This window comes from Balaenoptera musculus, chromosome 10 (assembly GCF_009873245.2).
Source record: "Balaenoptera musculus isolate JJ_BM4_2016_0621 chromosome 10, mBalMus1.pri.v3, whole genome shotgun sequence".
NCBI lineage: Eukaryota > Metazoa > Chordata > Mammalia > Artiodactyla > Balaenopteridae > Balaenoptera > Balaenoptera musculus.
Genome location: NC_045794.1, coordinates 23,210,265 through 23,231,713, shown reverse-complemented (window position 1 = coordinate 23,231,713; position 21,449 = coordinate 23,210,265).

Sequence of the window (21,449 nt, the reverse complement as noted above, 5' to 3'; positions counted from 1 at the left end):
ACCCAAACCCCAAACGATCTCATAGCCAGAAACCATAACTGCTTAGCTATCTCCTCTCTCTCTCTCTCTCCCTCTCTCTCTCTCAATGCTTTGCCCACAGTCCTTCTGTCTTCCTGCCCTCCCACCATTCATGCAACAACCCTTAACCCCCTCAGGTATTTTCTGCACCAACCACTTAACCTGCCTCTTAGCCACTCATCCCTCCTTCTCCGTCAGTCAGGGAGCCACTTGTCTGTCGTGCCTGTTGCCTGCCTTGCTCTCCCAAATGCCTTCCAACAGTGGCCGGGTGGCTACCGTCATTCTTCCAGCCCCAGTCATAGGAAGCCTGCCAGGGTTCACATTCTACAACCAACAGGAGGAGATGGGGGAGGGAATGTCCCACCCCCAAAAGGATGGCAGGATAGAATAACAGGAAGTTGCCTCCCATCCCCTCTGCAGCTGGAGTGATGACAGCTGCCATCCAAGTCCAGAAAACAAAAGACTCAAGAGGAAAACTGAAAACAGGCCAAAGCTGGGGCAGTAGTGTTCAGACCAGGGGTTCCAGAGTAGGTGAGGAAGGAGCCAATGGGTCAGATTTCAGCCTCCTTCTCCCCTCTCTTCTTCCCCTTCCCCTTAATCAGAGTTACAGCTCTTATATGTTCTACATTTAGGCTTCACCGTAATGCTTCATTTTACAAACAGACCTAAAACACTTCAATGAATAGATTGAAACCAGTGGCCTCTGGGTATCTTGGGGAAGCCCCAAAGAATCAGGACATTGCAGGAAGCAAATTAGGATGCCTGAGGAGCAGGTACCCAGAGTCCACCCACTAACCTGGATCTTAGCTGATTTAATGGAAAAGTCCACTTACAACTCCTGTGGTTTCAACACTGAGTAACTCTGAAGGTCTAGATACCTATTTTCTGCCTAGGTATTCCTATGATCAGCCTGACCTGTAGTACCTATGAGTTTTGCCAGGTAATATCACTATGGGGTAGAGGTAGGGAAGAGGACAGCGTGAAAGCAGGAAAAAACCTGCAGAGAATAACAACAGTAGAACTTGAAATGGACCCTAAAGGTCATCTGATGTAACGACCTACAGTGGTCCTGACAAGTACCCGTCTAGCCCCTGCCTGAATTTATCTGGCAACAAGGGGCACAAGAGTTGGGAGAACATCCCACCACTGAAATTATTTCTCCTGGGAAACCATATCCTGCTTTTCTGACTAGTCCCCCAAAGACCTCTGTCTCGTGTCTCATTTAATCCCCACAACCATCCTGTAAGGTAAGTGTCATTAGCCCCATTTTAACATAAGGAATTAAAGGCTCAGCATGGTTACGTAAGTAAATTGCTACAGAACACCCAGAACTGGGATGGAAACCAAGGTCTCTTTGACTGCAAGCCATCTTTTCTTTATCTATCCAAAGCACTGACTGTTCACAATCTACTCTCTTTCAGCTCCGTGCTCTGGAGTAACAGAGAGCTGGCATTTTTTTGTTCCTCCCACCCCCAAGCCTGTGCAGGCGCAAGGATACATCTTTACTTTGTTTGGTTAGATGCAGATACCAGGAGAGGCTCACCCCTCTCATCAAGGTTATATCCTTTGCTGACTGGTCTTTATAGACCTCCAGCTGCAGCTCTCCAAAGCACAGTCATAATCACTCTTGACTACGTTCAAAACACTTGACCGTCTCCCCTTTACCGAGGAACAAAGCCCAAACTCCCCTCTGGCGTCCAAAGATCCTTATATCCCAGCCCTCAACGTACCTTTCTGAACTTCACGTCCACTCTGCTTCGTACTTGCACACTCCACAGATGAATGACTTTGCACCCATATTCTCTAATAATGTTTCCTCAGTTAAGGAAGATTTTTGCCCACTTCTACTAAAATCTACCTCCCAGGGTTGTTTCGATGATCTGATGTCATATGCAAGGTAACAGAGCACATTGCCTGACACATAATGAGTCATCAGTAAACATATTTTCCTTTTTCTTATGACAGAAAACAATTGTACTATTATTTTTAATATATGGCTTATGGCTCTCACTGACTGTAAGTTCCTTATGGTCCTTGAGGACAGGATGCCAATTTGTTTCATCTTTACATTCTTTATGGAATTTAGAACCACGCATTGCCCTATGGACATTCGATAAAAATTCACTGAATGAATGAATGAATGAATGCTGCCTTTTGCTTAAGACTTCTAACCTGCTGTAGGCTGTGCCTTTAGAAATTCAGGAAGAACTCCACCAGCATGATCTTAAAGGATCTGGGTGCCTCAGATTGTTCTTATCCCAGTCACATCAACAAACACAGGGCAGGTTGAACACATGGTATAAATCCTGAACCCAAATTCAAATGAAACAAGCTTAGCTTTAGAATTCCTTCTAGAGGAAATTGCTGCTTATTCTGTCTGATTCTAAGCATGGCATGGGTGATAACCCAGATACCATTTTAATATCCTTCAGCTGAATACTGAACCACTACTCAGCTATCACCACTGACATCATTTATGAACCCAGCACTCCTCCCCATTCCCTGCCTGCGCATGGAAACAGGTTAGAAATAGGCCCAATGTCTCGTTCCAAGCAGAGTCTTATTTTAATCACTCTTTCCTTGCAACCCAGGTTGCGCTGGTTATTCTCTGGTTACCTGCCAGAGAAATCCAAACAACTAGTTACATTCGACTTCCCCATTTTATTATTCTATTTATAAAAGGAAATTTTACAGCTAAAAATAGAAACTATCTCTTTTCATGGTGTTTGATTAATGTTCAATTAATGACTCAAACAAATTAAATTCCTTTAAACAATTCATTCCCTTTACAAATGCAGTTAATTCAATTTCTTAAAAGTGTGTCTGATTCCTATTCTCTGAGAGAGGTCAAGAGGATAGAGAGCCCTTTCAACACATAGCAGCAGTTCTTATTTTCCATTCCATGCAGATGGTCTGCATAGCATTCTTCCCAAGCAGGCGGAGCATTTCTGCAGGCTGTCAGGCCTCTCCTGAGGTGACAGGTCACTGCCATTTCTTCCTACCAACACGCACTGTGCACAGACCTCTTTAGAGGTCGTGCGAACATGCTCAATCAACAGCAGAGCATTACTCATAACCAGTAATTCCCACCTTGATTTTCACCTGCCACAATATTAAGTAAGGCTCACTTTTCAAATAATATATCATGGCTCACTACCATCAAAATGTATCCAGGTTGACATGGTGGTGCACCCCATTCTCTGGACCCGTGCCACCTACAACTCCCAGGCCTTCAACTGATCCATTAATTCCTACTCACTCACCTTTTCACCTGGACAATCATTAATTTACTGTTGCTTTATTCAGTCTCTCCTAATCCTTAACTAGAATTCTTCTACTTAACTAGAATTTACATTTTAAAATGGCACGTCAGACTTCACTCCAGAAACCTCTGTCTATAAGGACTAAGAGGGATAACTTTTAGCTGAAACAGATGTAAGACGAGGATGGGACAACTGGTTTAAATAAATGTTTTCATTAAAGGAACTTTCTTGCAAGTTGAAACAAGTTACTGATAAACTAATCTTTAGGCTAGAGCATCTTATCACCCAAATTCTATAAAAAATGTGTTTCTCTGCTGCTTTCCCTTGTTCTTCCAGATTCTATCTCCAGATGAGCCTTTCCACTGATGAATGCTGATTGTGTAAGATCTGAATTGCCAGATAATTGGTACTGTGGTTTGTTAAACTAGCCAAGGTTTTCTTTTTTTTTAAATTTATTTTAATTTATTTATTTTTGGCTGTGTTGGGTCTTCGTTTCTGTGTGAGGGCTTTCTCTAGTTGCGGCAAGCGGGGGCCACTCTTCATCGCGGTGCGCGGGCCTCTCACTATCGTGGCCTCTCTTGTTGTGGAGCACAGGCTCCAGACGCGCAGGCTCAGTAGTTGTGGCTCACGGGCCTAGTTGCTCCGCGGCATGTGGGATCCTCCCAGACCAGGGCTCGAACCTGTGTCCCCTGCATTAGCAGGCAGACTCTCAACCACTGCGCCACCAGGGAAGCCCCCTAGCCAAGGTATTAAGGAAGCAAAGAGAAAGTGTCACAACTATCACTTTTGTATGTCTGTCTTTTAAATGCTTTAAATCTCTTCCCTCTTGTTTTACCTTAGATAATTCCCATTTGACCCTACATTGTTTGAATTCTGAATTAGATATAATGTAATAGCCATAGAAAAACTACCTTTTACATTGCAAGATGCCATTTCTGAAAAAGATCATCACCCATTCTTGAATAAAAGGAAGTATAAGAAATAGCACCTCTTCCTTGGTAAAATTAAATAAAGCACTTCATGTATTCTGAGTTATAAGACCTAGGATCACTTTACATTTTTGAGTTTTCATCTATAAATGGGATGGCAATAATGCTAAAGAAAGAGTGCATTGGCGTGGAGCCATGAACCCTGGATGTTGCTACCCTCCTTCCGGCAGAGTCTAATATGGTTCCCTACACACAGGATGCTCAGTTAATATCCTGAGACCCCTGCCACCTTGAACAGTACAGATCGGACCATGGATGCCCTCCTGAATCTAAACAGTCCAGTATAAACTTGGCAGCAGCCTGGGGCAAACAAGCATTAAGGACACTTCAGCAGAGCTCCATACTGAATTTTCCCTAAGTGGCCCTATCAAAACCTCTCTCAAGACATTGAATGTGAGACACATAGAAAACAGACGATAGAGCAGAGCAGAAAAACGAAAAGGGGCATACAGAATGAAGGCAAGAAACACGGGTTTCTTGAAGCATGAGTAAGTAGAAGCATGAGGTATAGAAAATGTGATCAGAAGAAAGTCAGTCAAGTAAAACATAAAGCAGAAAGGGATGGATGCTGAGAGTCACATGTAAAAAAGGTGGTGAGAGAGTCACACATAGAAAAGGTAGTAATCAGAACTATGAAGCAGTAGACACCATGAGGGTAGTGGACAGTAGCTGCAGAAGTAATTAAAAATATAACAACAGTAATAAAAATGATAGTGATAATAGGACATACCAACTTCTGCGTGCCTCGTTCTATTTTAAATGCTTTACATATATTAACTTCAACCCTGTGAGGCCTGTTTCCATTTCACAGATGTGGAAACTAAGCCACAGAGAGTTTAAGTAACTTACCCAAGGTCACATGGTAGAAAGTAGCATGACTCAACCCACTTTGGCCTCAGAGTCTGTGCTGAGAGAAAAGCTGAGTTACAAGAATGATAGACACGTAGAGTTCCGGTTAAATCCTCAACCACGTGCAGACTTGGTGGTCCAGTGATTCCCTGCATTTCCTTCATTCCCCGGGTACTCACACTAAATCTCCATCACCTGAAGTAACCTGAACACTCTTTTAACTCCTTACCACTTGAAAGAGCCTAACTAATACCGTGATTTCAAGTGAGGTAATAAATGAGAGAGCATTTTACCTGCCCTGAAATAAATGGGACAAAGTGAAGTGTTTTTATTCTGAAAGAGGTAAAAGTTCTGAAGACGTGGTCTGCTGGTCAAGGTTGTCTCTAAATCAAGTTCCTTTCATACATCACTTTGGGCCAGCCTCTGTTTGTCTTGGTGGTATATTTTGCCACACACTGGGGGAATTTCAGAATGTATTTGTTTTCAACGTGTAATTATCATTACATATCAATTAAATATAATTATATTAATTACATGACCCTGTTCTACCTCATTCCTTCTCTAAGCAACTAGAATGAAGAGCCTATGATTATGGGGACAATGAATAAAAGCCAAAGGAAAAGGAGCTTGAATATTGTTTTATGTTTCTACCACCTCTCACAGCAGCAGCCAGATCTTTTAGGGTCTTAAAGGAGTTTAGATTTATTCTAATTATAATGAGAATAAAGTCAGGACATATCTTACTACCATATTCTTGTTTCACTAAAAACAAAACCTTCTCTCAGTCAACTCCAATTTGCTTTTATTGAATACCTTTGTGAGAGTGACCACTGGTCCAAGGACAGGTGCTGCTTTCTTGTAGGATTCATTTACAAGAGTCTAAACTTTGCTATCAAAAGGGCAATCAGGGAGGGAGGGAGATGCAAGAGGGAAGAGATATGGGAACATATGTATATGTATAACTGATTCACTTTGTTGTAAAGCAGAAACTAACACACCATTGTAAAGCAATTATACTCCAATAAAGATGTTAAAAAAAAAAGAGGAAAAAAAAAGGGCAATCAGTGGGTATTAATGAATCAGTGATTCCAGCATAATGTTAAGAAGAAAAGTGTTGGAGCCTAGATTCAACCCTGCCTTAGGAAAGGTTGTATTACCAAAAATTAAAATCTGTTGAAATACTTCAGAAGATTAAGAACTTTATGTCTTGTACCAAAGATTATTTCCATATGATATTATTGTTTGAAAAATTATTAGTGTTGGGCATTTTACTTTAATCCATTCAAACCACTGGCTTTCAGAAGGTAATAAATATGTCAAAGAAAATATTTCCCCCTTCCCAGATGCCACTCAAAATCCCCTGACTTTCTTTACCTCCTAATGAGGATTAAATTTATAAGGGTCAGCTTTATTTGTCTTGTCCTATTTTAGACATCAGGGTTGTGTTCAGTTGCCTTCTAAAGCTTTATTTATTTATAGAATAAAAGAGTCACATGTGTGGAAATAATAACACTTTTGTCAGAAAGTCAGGCAGCAACACGGAAGCTCCAGGGGTCCATATGCCACTCTTGGGGGAGCATACTTCCTCAGGCGCAGGGAAGAGAGAGGGAGGGGGAGAAAGAAATTTCATGCCCTGCATCAGAGACCCTAAGCCCATAAGTAAGCAAATTATTAAATAAGCCGCACTGTTCACCCCAGCAGCGTTTCTCAGCTCTGAGATGTCCCTGTCCCCTCCCCGCCCCACTGTCCCTCCCCAACACACACACACACACTCTCCTCTCCCCCTAACTAATGGCTCATTGGCCATACATAGAAAACAAACCATTCTTGTGATCCTGGGACTCAACCCAGGCAAGACATTTAATGTGAAACTTTGAACACCTTTCTTGGTCACCCCTTCATGTTCTCTGAGAGCTTAGTCCTAGAATCTGATTTAATCTTCTCAGCAAACCTAGAAGTAAGTGCAATTATGATCACTGCTTTCCAGACAGGGAAACTGAAGTCTAGAATCAGAACCGGCTTCGCGGGTGGGAAATAATGTTCCATGGCACTTAGAGGGACGCTGCACTTGGTTTAATGCTCCATTGTTGCCGTCTTGAAATACTTAATAATTTTTTAACGACGGGCCCTACATTTTCATTTTGCACTGGGCGCCACAAATTATGTAGTTTATCCGGCCTAGAAAGGTTATGTAACTTTCCTAAGGCCCCTGTATTAGTTTGCTAGGGCTGCCATAACAAAGTTTCTGGGTGCCTTGGGCAGCAGAAATTTATTTTCTCACAATTTTGGAGACTAGAAGTCTGAGATCAAGGTATTGGCAGGATTGGTTTCTTCTGAAGCCTCTCTTTTTGCCTTGTAGATGGCTGTCTTCTGTGTCTTCACATAGTCTTTGGGATTAGGGCCCACCCTAACGATCTCATTTTAACTTAATTACCTCTTTAAAGATCCTATCTCCAAATTCCCTCACATTCTGAGGTATGGTTAGGACTTTGGCACATGAACTGGGGAGGGAGCACACAATTCAGCCCATAACAGTCCCATAACAACCAGTAAGTAGAAGAACCACTAAGATTTGTTTCATTCACTCTGCTCTATTTGTCTTCACAAATACCTGTATAAATATTTATACTTGTATAAATATATTAAGAGTGGCTTTTCTCACTACCAATAGGAAAAGCGGAGGCACAGAAAGATCAGTGCTTGCTATGGTGAAACAACATGGCAGTACAGGAACTATATTAGTATAATGATAGCACTGGGTCCAAACCTCAGCCCTCCTGGCACTGAATCTACTGCTGGGCCCGTACTGCCTTTTACAACCTGCACACACAGACACCACTGCCAGAAAAGACTGTCCCTCTCTACAATTATAGGTTCTTGGATGGTCTGCCTTTGGTAGATTTCAGAATAGCCCAGTTGACTCCGATTCTAGCCAGGGAAAAAAAAAATCATTACTCTTCGGCTCACAAGTTATACAAAGGCACCTCTGTGGAGTGCATCCAGCACGCCGGGGTGTAGCCTCTTTATCTCATTCTTTTGCTGGCTCCAAGCTGTAAGCAGCGAGCAGTGAGAGGTGAGTTTGTTGAGATAACCAGGGAGTAAGGTAACCCATTTAAATGATAAAACAGGTTAGCCATTTCCAGTTTGGACATGGATAGTGTTTTAACGTGAACAGATCTGGAGTCTGGACGGGAGACCTGGGAGAATTATAATACAGAGTGGCAAGGAGGGGAGACAGCAGATTTCTTCTTTCTAAGAAAAGGGTTCTTTGGTGACGGATGGGCAGGGAAAGCCTTTGTTGTGCTTTGCTTCGCAGGTACAGTGGGGGGTCGGGGCACGGGGGCGGGTGGTGGTGGCAGGTCAGAGACAGAGTATACTCTGGCCTTAGATACTAACATTGGACAAGTTACTTTACCTCTTCAGACCTCAGTTTCTTCCCTGCAACGTGATCCTTTAAAGTTCCATTCTATGTCTCAAATTCAGTAACTCTTGTTGGGGGTGTAATGACTGTTCTTTGTACAAATGAGAGCATGACATATAATTTTTTATTAAATTCAGTTTCCAGTTATTAAAATATGAAAAAATTCATGCATCAGTGGGGAAACCAGACAACATCTTAACCAACTGATGAACTTTATATGCCTCCAGATATGATGCTCTGAGAAGGACGCAACACCACTTAGGTAACATTCTGGCCTAAAATGCATAATCTGAATCTAACCATGAGGAAACATCAAACAAACACAAACTGAGGACATGATGTAAAAGAATTGGCCTTCTCTTAAAAAATGTCAGTGGCATGAAAACAAAGAAAATTGAGAAAGCTGTCCAGATGAACAAATAAGACAAGTAATGTCTGATCCTGGACTAGATCCTTCCTGGAAAAGAATTTCTATAAAGGACAGTTGACAAGATAAGAATATGGGTAGTAGATTAAAGTAATGTGTCAATGTTAAGTTTCCTAAATTTTTTAACCATACTGTTATAAAGAAACAGTTCTGAAAGAGAACATTTTTGTTCTTAGGGTATATACATTCAAATATTATAGAGTAAAAAAAAATATGTGCAGACTTTCAAATGGTTCAGAAAATATATAAAGAGAAATTAAGAAAGCAAATGGTGGTAAAATGTTAAATATTGGTGATTCTGGGTAAAGGATATATGGGCATTACGCATTCTAGCAAATTTTCTATAAGTTTGAAATTATTTTAAAATGAAACCTGTTTAAAAAAGGTAATACGTTCTCATTGCATAAAATTTTCTGAAGAAGAAAAATCACTTACAATCCCTCTACCCAGAGGTAACTGTTAACCTTTTGTGTATACTGGATTTCTATTGAAGAAATTCACTGGTGACAGCTGGGCAGGGTAAGTGTTTGTAGTGCTCACAAGAACAAGGGAGGGGGGAGGGTGGCAGATCAGGACCAGTAATTGGTTTGTTGGGGCCTGTGATCTGGTCTGGCCAAGCGTTTCCCAAGACGAAGTCCTCTGGGAGTTTCTTGGAAAGATTTTTTCCTCTGTTGTTTTCTTCTTTTGCACATTGTATCATGGGAAGATGTTCGAAGTAGCCATCTCGGGATCGTAAGGCGAAAGCCAAGAAAATATAAGATAAGGTGACTCAAAACACATCAATGAGCTTAACTAACCACCCTAGCTTCAGATATTTCATCACATGAGGTAATAAATGTCCTTATTCTTTTATTTTATTATTATTTTTTCTCAATATAGTTTAATTTTAACACTTTTACATGATTTCATAAATGACAGCTATTTCTATTTATAGTTTATTACAAATCCATGGAACACTCTGGAATGTATGGAATCAGAGAGCAAGATCAAGAAAAATGGCTGAACAGCAAAAATTAGGAGTAAGTAGAATTTTAACTTGTAATTTTAAATGTCCTTATTCTTTAAGCCAATATTATTTAGGTATACTATTGAAGACAAAAACCTCCCAACTGTTAAACCTCTACTATTAAATAAGACTATGCAACCATTTGCTTTGCTCCTTTTTCAATCACCTGTAGCAAAAGCTCTTCCAAATGAAAAGAAGTCATGGGACCAAATCTGAATTTTGGGTGTGTGGCAAGTTCACCAGCCAGAAGCTAAAGGGAACACAGGCAGATTGAGACAGGCAGTGTGGGCTTCATGCCCAGAAAGAAAGAAAAAGGGAGGTCCAGCCCTACTCTCTGGTGCAGAGTGGCCCTGAGTATTAGAAAAAATTACTGGACTTTAGACTTGCTTTGGCTTCCTGAAGGGGATTCAATGTGGGGAGTAGACAGTGGAGGAAGCAGAAAAGTTTGTAGTCCCTGGAGTAGCTCAGTAACTGTGCCTCACTGACAGGCTGGGTGAAGAGCAGGCCATTGGCCATTCCAAGACTATGTCAATGACCTTTGCATCAGCGTGGCTCCTGGAAGTAGTGATCAGTGGTGGAGATGATGCCAGAGAGCGGCAACATGGCAGGTGGTATGTGAAAGCTTCAGCACTGGTGGAAACTGTACTTGACACAACAAATGTTAATTCCTTGATTCATTACTAAACATTTATTGAGCACTTGCTATCTTGTAAGTAATCTACTAGATGCTAAATGCACAGGGCTTAACATGGCATTGTTCCTGCTCTTACAGAGCTTACAATCCAGTTTTGAGGGGCTGTGTGTCACATGAAAAGGATGCAGGTATTGTAGCCAGACAGGTCTAGATTCAAATCCTGACTCTACCATTTACCATGGGACCGTAAACAAGCTACTTATCCTCTCTGTGCCTCAATTACTCCCTGTATAAAAATGAGGGTAACAACAATACCTGACTTGTGAAGTAATTGTGAGGATTAAATAATAAAATGTATATGAAGTGCTTAATATAGTACACGGAGCATAGGAACCATTCAGTAAACAACATAACTGCTATTATTACTGCTATTTTTTTTTATATATGTTTACCTACTTTTCTTTTTTTTTTAATTTATTTTTTTTGGCTGTGTTGGGTCTTCGTTTCTGTGCGAGGGCTTTCTCTAGTTGCGGCGAGCGGGGGCCACTCTTCATCGTGGTGCGCGGGCCTCTCACTGTCGCGGCCTCTCTTGCTGCGGAGCACAGGCTCCAGACGCGCAGGCTCAGTAGCTGTGGCTCACGGGCCTAGTTGCTCCACGGCATGTGGGATCTTCCCAGACCAGGGCTCGAACCCGTGTCCCCTGCATTGGCAGGCAGATTCTCAACCACTGCGCCACCAGGGAAGCCCATTACTGCTATTTTTATATTATTATATGTGTTGTTATATTATTAGTTACAATAATTGTTACTGTTGTTATTCATATTATCATTATTTATATTTGTGCTTTTGTACTAAAGAGGATGGAATTTTGCTGAAATTAATCTGCCCTAAAACGGAATGCAGCCTTTTCTGCCAAATCTCTGAAGGAGATTTGGGTTGGGTTCATGCTCTCATAAAGCTGTAGTCAGAGGGCACTCACTACTCTCTTTTCCTCAACACCTTTCACAGAAGCACATGAAAGCTTGAGTATCAGAGGCCATGAAGGTATCAGGAGCCACATGACTATTCTCCCCTCCAATCAGCCATAATCTCTCCTGGAGAGATTACCTCAATCTGAGAGGTAAGAATGCACCTTTCCAAATGTGAAGAAAACATCACTCACTTTTGGAAGGGATTTGTATCATTAAAAGTCCCCAAAAGCCAGAGGACTTTCAGAAAAGACTTTTCTCTTTCCCCCTAGTGCCTCACAGACCATATCTCAAGGAAGAAATTATGAAAATGAGAAACAAATCATTTCTGTATCCACACATAAGAACATTAACTGTGCAGTTCGGTCAGAATATCACATTTGGTATTGTTTTGAAAAGACCTGGATCTCATCAAGTACAATCAGTAGGACATTTAGCCTTGGATGGGACTGCTTATTAGTCGAATGCTCTTCATTCAGTAAACTCACATGTCACAGTAGACGCTACTTCTTGTTCTTATTCTGGAAAGCAAAACAACCGCACGAACAACACAGGCATTTGGTAAAGCAGTAGTTCAATCACTAAAAGAACTCCCTTAACTCATGCACACCTAGCTTCATCCTCTACCTAGGCCCAACTTCCACTCAAGTACACTTAATTATGTACTTGATAACAGACCCATTAAAACTTTTATTTGCTGCCATTTAACTTCAAGATAGCAGCTACCCACAAATTAAACTTAAGATTTCTCTGGATTCACTTACTAAAGAGAATAAAAATCACTCAACTTATTTTCTAAATCATATACATAACACGGTTAAAAAAAAATCAAACTGAACTTTGAAAAGTAATGATCTCATCCACCCCTGCCCCCGCCTCCTCAGTTCCCCTCCTCAGATCTGAATCTAAGAGGCTTGAACAATAAGAATATACATAGGACTGTAGACTGGGTTACTTCAGATGTTACTGAGCAACCAGACTGTTTCTCTCTCTCTCTCTCTGTGGTATCTACTGGCCTTGACCTAATGGTCTCAAGCCCAAACTCGATCGTACATTTCTCTTGTGGTTGTAAGATGACCTAAAGAATTTCAAGCATCAAACCCGCACACAGTAAAGAAAAAAAGAAAAGAAAAGAAAAAAAAGATCTTTTCTTCTTACCTTCTCTTTTTAAGATGAAACTTTTGCCCAGAAACATTCCTTCCCCTCCCCCACCCCCCAGTAGATAAACCTTTAAATCTCATTGGTCAAAATTGAATCACATGTTTACATCTAAACCAATCACTGGCGAGCCCATCAGGGGCCACTATGATTGCCTTAGGCCAATTAGGATGTGATCCAGAGTCACACAGGGCAAGAGTGGATACCTGAACAGTAAGAAGAGGAAGTGGGGAATGGTGACTGGATAGGCTCTGCTAGATTATTCTGCACCTTGCCCTATTAAGCAAAATCACTTGCAGATTAGTCAATATTAATAAAATCAGTCAGTTACAAATTAAGAGAAATAAAGAAAAAAACCATCCTCCTAAGCAGTCAAATTGAAACAAAAACCATGTGTCACTTGGTTAGTAACTATTCTGTGACATTGAATATTGAGTCTCCTAAAAACCATGTAGAAGAAGAAATTCAAAAACTGAAATTAAAAAAAATAAACCTAAATATTAAAACTTAAATGGTTTCACACTTCATGAAGTTATGCCAAAATTGAAGCTAATCATCTAGGTAACTAACAGGCCTCCCTCACACACACCATCCCCTATTGCAAACTAATTGTCCTGTGGACTATTTCTACCTTTCCCCAGTTCTGCTTGGCCATAGACCTGGGGACCCTTAATTTGAAGATACTGTCTCATTCAGTCTCAAACCAAGGTGAGCAGTAGAACCTTAGGCTAAATTTCACCAGCCAATGAATTTCATTTTGCTTCCTTGTGACCCAGTAAGTACTGGACATCTTACTACATTTGTTCAGTCTGCTCTCTCCTCTCTAGCCTAGCATAGTTATAGGGTCTATATGAATGACTTTAGTCAGCATAACTGGGAAACCCACTTGCCATACATGGAACATGTTTTCCTCTTTTCCTTTTAATCCTTTATTTGGTACAAGCCTCCCAGAGATCCAGCCCTTTTCCTCCCTCATGATTTCCTACCCCTTTTAAACTTTGACTCTCTCACCCACGATATAGCTTATTCCTCTTCAGCCTTTCAACATTCAGAGCAAAGTAATCATTCTCAGGAAATTTTTCTTAGTGCTAGTATCCCCATGTTCAAATGGACGTATTTTCTGATATTACACATATAGATAATGTGGTGTGTATGAAGTCCCCGTTTAGCCCCTGCTCTTGTGGAAGTTACATTTCAATGGGAAGAGACAGATAAACAATAAACCTAATAAATGAATAAATTCTATATTATGTTAGAAGTCATGGCAAAAGATAGAACAGAGAAGAGCAACTGGGAGGGATGGAGTGGGGATGGGAGGACTGCAATTTTAAACAAGACTGTCATAGGTCTCATAGGTCATAGGTCTCATTAAGAGGAGGACATTTTAAAAAATTGAGGTATAATTCATATAGCATAAAATTCACCATTTTAAAGTGTACAATTCAGTGGTTTCTGGTGTATTCACAAGGTTATGCAACCATCACCACTATCAAATTCCAAAATATTTGTTCAACGTAGAAAAGTCGTGTACTCATTAGTAGTCATTCCCCACCCCCAGCCATTCATCTACCTTGTCTCTATGGATTTGCCTATTCTGGACATTTCATATAAATGGAACCGTACAGTAGGTGACATTTTGCTTCTGGCTTCTCCCACTTAGCATAATTTTTTAAGGGTCATCCATGTGGTAACATGTATCAGTTCTTCCTTTGTTTTTGTGGTTGAATAATACTCCATTGTATGGATATACCACGTTTTGTTTATCTGTTCATCAGTTGATGGATATTTGAGTTGTTTCCACTTTTTAGCTGTTCTCAAATGCTGCTATGAACATTCATATACAGGTTTTTGTGTGGACGTATGTTTTCAGTTCTTTTGGATATAACCTAGAAGTGAAATTACTAGGTCATATGGTTAACTCTATGTTAACTTTTGGGGGAACCATTTTCCTAAGTGGCTGTATCATTTTACATTACCATCAGTGATACGTCAGGGTTCCAATTTCTCCACATCCTCACCAAAAACTTATTATCTGTCTTTTTGATTATAGCCAAGAAGATGACATTTGAGCTAAGATTTGAAGGCACTGTAGGAGTTAGCCATTCGGATATTCAGGGGAAGAGACTGCCGGGCAGAGAGGCCAGCCAGGGCAAAACCCGGGAGGTGAGTGTGCCTGATGTGCTCCAGGAATAGCGAGATGGACAGTGAAACTGGAGTGGTGTGATCAAGTGGGCAAGGAGAACAGGGTGAGTTGAGGGAGCTAATGGAAGGCCAAACACAGGTCATTGAAGGCCATCATAAGGACTTGGGCTTTTACTCTGAAAAAAAATGGGAAGTCATTGAAGGGCTTTGAAGCAGAGGGGTGATGTGATTTGACCTACATTATAACCATATCACTCTGACTGCTGAATTATATGTGGGCAAGGGTAGATCTGGGACACTCAAGGAGACAATTGGTGGATGTTTGCAATAATGGTGGCTTGCAGGGTAGTTGGTATCAGGGAGGTGGTGAGAAGTGGTTGAATTCTGTATATGTTTTAAGGTAGAGTCAACAAGATGTTCTGCCAGAGTGTGAGCAAAACATGAAAAAGAAAGGAGTCAAAATTTGTGTTTTTTTCATTTTTACTTCAGGATATAGTATATCAGGAAGTATATTCAAATTCATTTCTTCCCTATTAGATCAGACTCCAAATTCTTAATTAGGTAATCTCACATGTTTAAAAATATTGTCTATGATAATAATAATTAATAATAATAATAATAACACCCTACAACCTAGTAAACATCAGGGGCTTCCCTGGTGGCTCAATGGCTAAGAATCTGCCTGCCAACGCAGGGGACACAGGTTCGAGCCCTGATCCGGGAAGATCCCACATGCCACGGAACAACTAAGCCCATGTGCCACAACTGCTGAGCCTGTGTTCTAGAGCCCACAAGCCACAACTACTGAGCCCGCGTGCCACAACTACTGAAGCCTGTGCGCCTAGAGCCTGTGCTCCGCAACAAGAGAAGCCACCGCAATGAGAAGCCCGCGCACTGCAACAAAGAGTAGCCCCCGCTCGCTGCAACTAGAGAAAGCCTGCGTGCGGCAACAAAGACCCAACGCAGACAAAAAAAACAAAACAAAACAAAAAAAATCAGCCCTTTAATCCAACTATCTCATGGGGCAGATATTATTTTCCTCAACTTATACATGTGTAAACAAAGATGTGGTTAATAACTGACAGCTTCCCTAATTTTTGGCCCCCTTTTTAACTTAGGACCAACCTGAGAAAGTCAAACATGCACCCCTAACCATTATAGGACGCCCCGCTTCTGGTCAGCCCACCTGCATCTTCCTCAGGCCAACAGCCTTCAGTTAGGGCGGGGGTCCCCAACCCCCAGGCCACGGACCGGTACCAGTCCATGGCCTGTTAGGAACCGGGCCGCACAGCAAGAGGTGAGTGGCGGCCGAGCTAGCGAAGCTTCATCTGTATTTACAGCTGCTCCTTATCGCTCGCATTACCACCTGCGCTCCGCCTCCTGTCAGATCAGCTGAGGCATTAGATTCTCAAGGGGGAAGAACCCTGCTGTGAACTGCGCATGCGAGGGATCTAGGTTGTGCGCTCCTTGTGAGAATCTAATGCCTGATGATCTGAGGGGGAGCTGAGGCGGTGATGCTAGCGCTGGGGAGCGGCTGCAAATACAGATTATCATTAGCAGAGAGGTCTGACCGCACAGAGACCATAATAAATCAATTGTACGCAAACTCGTATCAAAACCCTATCAGTGAGTGGCAAGTGAAAACAAGCTCAGGGCTCCCACTGATTCTGCATTACGGTGAGTTGTATAATTATTTCATTATATATTACAATGTAATAATAATAGAAATAAAGTGCATGATAAATGTAACGTGCTTGAGTCATCCCGAAACCATCCCCCACCTGCCGGTCCATGGAAAAATTGTCTTCCATGAAACCGGTCCCTGGTGCCAAAAAGGTTGGGGACTGCTGAGTTAGGGCACACCTGAAGCCTTCGTCTTTTTCCAATATAAACTTTCCCACTCCTCTGCCTTCCTGAGTCTCTGTTGAAACACACGTGTTGGTGGTTGACTCCCTTGCTTTCTTTAGGAAGCTCTGAGTAAATAGCCTTTGTTTGCCCTCATTTGGTTAGTCTTCATTGCCACAGGTATCTTCAGTCAAGTTTCCCTGAAGTGGACCTTGAAATGAAGACCTGAGTTTAGGTTTATTGGAGAATACTCTCAAGATCATCACATTTCAAGGGGATGGTGGGAACAGGACTGGAGAGAGGGAGAAATCGAACTGCTGTACGGTTACACTAGAGACCTTAACCGATCCTATGGGGAGCTCTGAGTCTGGGATGGCCCTTCGGAAATGTATCCTGGCCTGGATCAGTCACTGGATGCAAGAAAGGAGAGGAACCTTAGGTGAAGCAGGTCTCTTTGACCAAAGGTAATTGCAAGGGAAGATCCTAGCTGTGAGCTCTCAGCAGCCAGCGCTCTGGGCAGCTGGGGAACAGTGCTTGGATCCCGTTTTGGGTGCGGCTGTGAGGGTGTGGGAAAGGTGGAGATTGGCATACAGTTGACAGCAGGTCATGACTGTAACTCAACCTTGAATCCAAGTTTAAAGCTTTTTTCACTACAGCATAGCTGTCTTCACTCAAAAAAACATGACAAGTGGAGATTCTGTGACCACTCATTTTCTTTCCTCCTAGCCCCAAATCAAGACCGTGTTGTAAAGTGATTCCAACATTTTTTTGTAAGTGATCTTGAGCATAGCAGTTGGCTCAGTTGAATATAGCATTTTAAAGATCTGAAATAAAACACCAACCAAAGCAGTGAACTGAATTACCACACGTAGACATTTATATCATCTTAATATCATGGTACTTTACAAAGTGTTTCCCTCTCTCAGTAGAGAACATTGTGACATCCTGCTTTCCAGCTTGAGATGCTGACAAATTGAAAATAAATTGATGTGAAATAGCACCATTTCCACTTTAAGGATATTCATCCCCCGGGGAAAATGATTCCCTCTTAGTGAAAATCCTAATAAAGTGTATCTTGGAAGTTAGTAAAATATTAATTTATTCTTCAAAATAATCTAGTTCCCCTACCTTACTTCATCACTTGTGTCATATGATTCTTGCAAGACTTTTAGCTTTATTTGAGCTACTTAAACTCAATGCTTCTATTTTTGGTTTTACAAATAAATCAGCTGATACTGTATCCAGCAATGATAATTTACCTAAAGGTTATAAAAAACATACGCCAAGTTCTGTCTACAAATTGGCCTGAATAGTCTTTTTATCTGTAAACAAGTCTGTGACTTTTTTTAATCTGTCAGCATATTCTCTCACTATCACAAGACCTTTTAAATACATTACGCATTGTTCCCAGAGCTTTTGGCTTTTTTCCTTTCCAGTGTGTCCTGGAAATTCCCTCCCCCATCCCCCGATTCCCCCTGCCTGCCCCCAAAAGTTACTAGCCTCTTGTTTAACCTTGTATGGGATCTCAGCCAAACTGTAATTCCAGGTAACTTTTGCCCATGACATACCATGGTAGTTCTTAAACTTTGAGCCCCACGAAATGCTAGGGGAAATGATTAAAATAGAAAATATTAGAGATTCACCCTAGATCTAAAGATTCAGAATTTCTGAAGGTGATGCTCAGACAAATGTATAATTAAAAGTCTCTTTGTGGAATCCTGGTAAATATCACAGCTTGAGAGTCACTCACAAGCAAATTTCACATTTCTGGCTACCGATGTAGCTTGCTGGCTGTAGACTATCAGGATTAAAGTGGCATTTGGAGTCTATTCTTTTCTAAGCTTGGTGAATAATAGCAGTTTATGGTAGTGGAAACAATAGGCTGGCTTTTCCCAGCAATAATCCATTTGTATGATAAGACCTATCAGAATGGAAAACATTATAAATGCAGAGAACAGGGGCTGATCTGAGAAAATTTTCTGTAGAAGAATTGGAAGGGCCTGGTGATTCCTGGAATGTTAAAACAAAAAGATAGTAAAGGACCTGACGGTTACTTCAAGGGTGTGAGAGGATGTGGGGACACTGGGAAAATGGCTATGATGAAAATTTTTGAACAAATATTGAATGTAACACTAAATGAGGTGCTAGGGAGGCCACAAAGATAAGAGCACCTAATTTAATTTACTTCAACAGGTATTTACTGAGTAACTACTGTGTGCACAGCATTGTCATAAGGTGTACCATGGCATGGTTCCCAAATTTGGCATCTGTATTAGATTCAGCTGGAGAGATTTTTAAAAATAAAGTTCCGGGCCCCGTATTAGCGCTGCTGAATCTAAATATCTGGGGGCAGGGTTGGAAATCTCTATTGTACAAAGCTCTCCAAGTGATTCTGATGCATCCAGTCGATGGACCAGAATGACCGTGAAATGAACAAGGTCGAGTGTTTGTTTTAAAGGAATGTACAAACTATACTGTTGGTGGGAATGTAAATTGGTGCTGCCACTGTGGAAAACAGTGTGGCGGTTTCTCAAAAAACTAAAAACAGGGCTTCCCTGGTGGCGCAGTGGTTGAGAATCTGCCTGCTAATGCAGGGGACACGAGTTCGAGCCCTGGTCTGGGAAGATCCCACATGCTGCGGAGCAGCTGGGCCTGTGAGCCACAATTACTGAACCTGCGTGTCTGGAGCCTGTGCTCCGCAACAAGAGAGGCCGCGATAGTGAGAGGCCCGCGCACAGCGATGAAGAGTGGCTCCCACTTGCCACAACTAGAGAAAGCCCTCGCACAGAAACGAAGACCCAACATAGCCATAAATTAAAAATAAATAAATAAATAAATAAATAAATAAATAAATAAAAATTAAAAAAAAAAAAAAAACTAAAAACAGAACTACCGTATGACCCAGAAATTCCACTCCTGGGTATGTACCCCCCAAAAACACTAATTCAAAGAGATACATGCACCCCAATGTTCATAGCAGCATTATTTACAATTGCCAAGATACGGAAGCAACCTAAGTGTCCATCAATAGATGAATGGATAAAGAAGATGTGGTATATGTATACAATGGAATACTACTCAGCCATAAAAAATGAAATTTTGGCATTTGCAGCAACATGGATGGACTTGGAGGGCATTATGCTAAGTGAATAAGTCAGACAGAGAAAGACAAATCAGTATTTGTATGATATTACTTATATGTAGAATATTAAAAATACAACAGGGGGCTTCCCTGGTGGCGCAGTGGTTGAGAATCTGCCTGCCAATGCAGGGGACACGGGTTCGAGCCCTGGTCTGGGAAGATCCCACATGCCGTGGAGCAACTAGGCCCGTGAGCCCCAACTACTGAGCCTGCGCGTCTGCAGCCTGTGCTCCCAACAAGAGAGGCTGCAATAGTGAGAGGCCTGCGCACTGTGATGAAGAGTGGCCCCCGCTTGCCGCAACTAGAGAAAGCCCTCGCACAGAAATGAAGACCCAACACAGCCAAAAAAAAAAGTAAAAAAAAATACAACAAACTTGTAAATATAGCAAAAAAGAAGCAGACTCAGGTATAGAAAACAAAGTAGTGGTTACGAGTGTGTGGGGGAGGGCACTATGGGGGTGGGAAAGTGGGAGGCACAAACTACTGGGTGTAAGATAGGCTCAGGGATGTATTATACAACACAGGGAATATAGCCAATGTTTTGTAGTAACTGTAAATGGAAAGCAACCTTTAAAAATTGTATACATTTTTTTTTTGGCCACGCCACGCAGGTTGTGGGATCTCAGTTCCTCGACCAGGGATCAAACCCCTGCCCCCTGCAGTGGAAGAGCGGAGCCCTAATCACTGTACTGCCAGGGAATTCCCAAATTTTTTTTTAATTAAAGAAAAAAGGAACATACAAACTGGTTTGTTGAGCAATTTGCTCAACCAAGTTTCTTGATTCTGCCTCTGTCCATGGCTCAAATTTTACTCATGCTGTTATTTTCTCTGAAATGCCTTTTCCTCAATCTCTTCCATGAAAAGAGTATCTATCCTTCAAGACCTATTCAATGTGAGGAGAACTGAACTGCATTCCACACCTCCATTTGTCAGCATCCTTCCAACCCCACATCCATCACGCAAGCAAATATCATAAAATCCACCCTTACAATATCTACCTCTCCCATCATCTCCTTTTTATCCCCATTCCCACCTCTTTAGCTCACCTGAACCACTGAATGGCCGTTTAACTGATCTCTCACAAACTATCTGCCCACCTACTCCAGTTCATTCTTCATGGTTCTACTAATCTTGCACAGTTCAATTATAACTATTTTTCATATTGCAAATAATGTTCACTATTTCCCCATTACCTACAAAGCTAGGGATAAAAATGTTCCAGTCTGGTTTTCAAAACTACTGTATCAATTAGACTTCCTTTTTAAATACGCAACAGAACCAACTCTGGCTACCTTAAGCAGAAAAAGACATGGGCTAGTTCACAAAATTGAAGTTCCCATCATTTTCCTTTGTTGTATGATTGTTCTCAAAATTTTTATTCTTCGAGAATGTCTGATTCAGCATATCCCCAACTCTTGCTAATAGGAAGACAGGGAACATTCCTTCTTCTTGTTAATAGGAAGACAGGAACAGAGAACAATAGGAAGACTGAAAAGCCACCTGTAACTATGCCCACTGAGAAAAGAAAGTTCTTTCAAAGCAAAATCAGGGTGCTGTTACCAAAAGGAGAAATGAATGGTAGGGAGC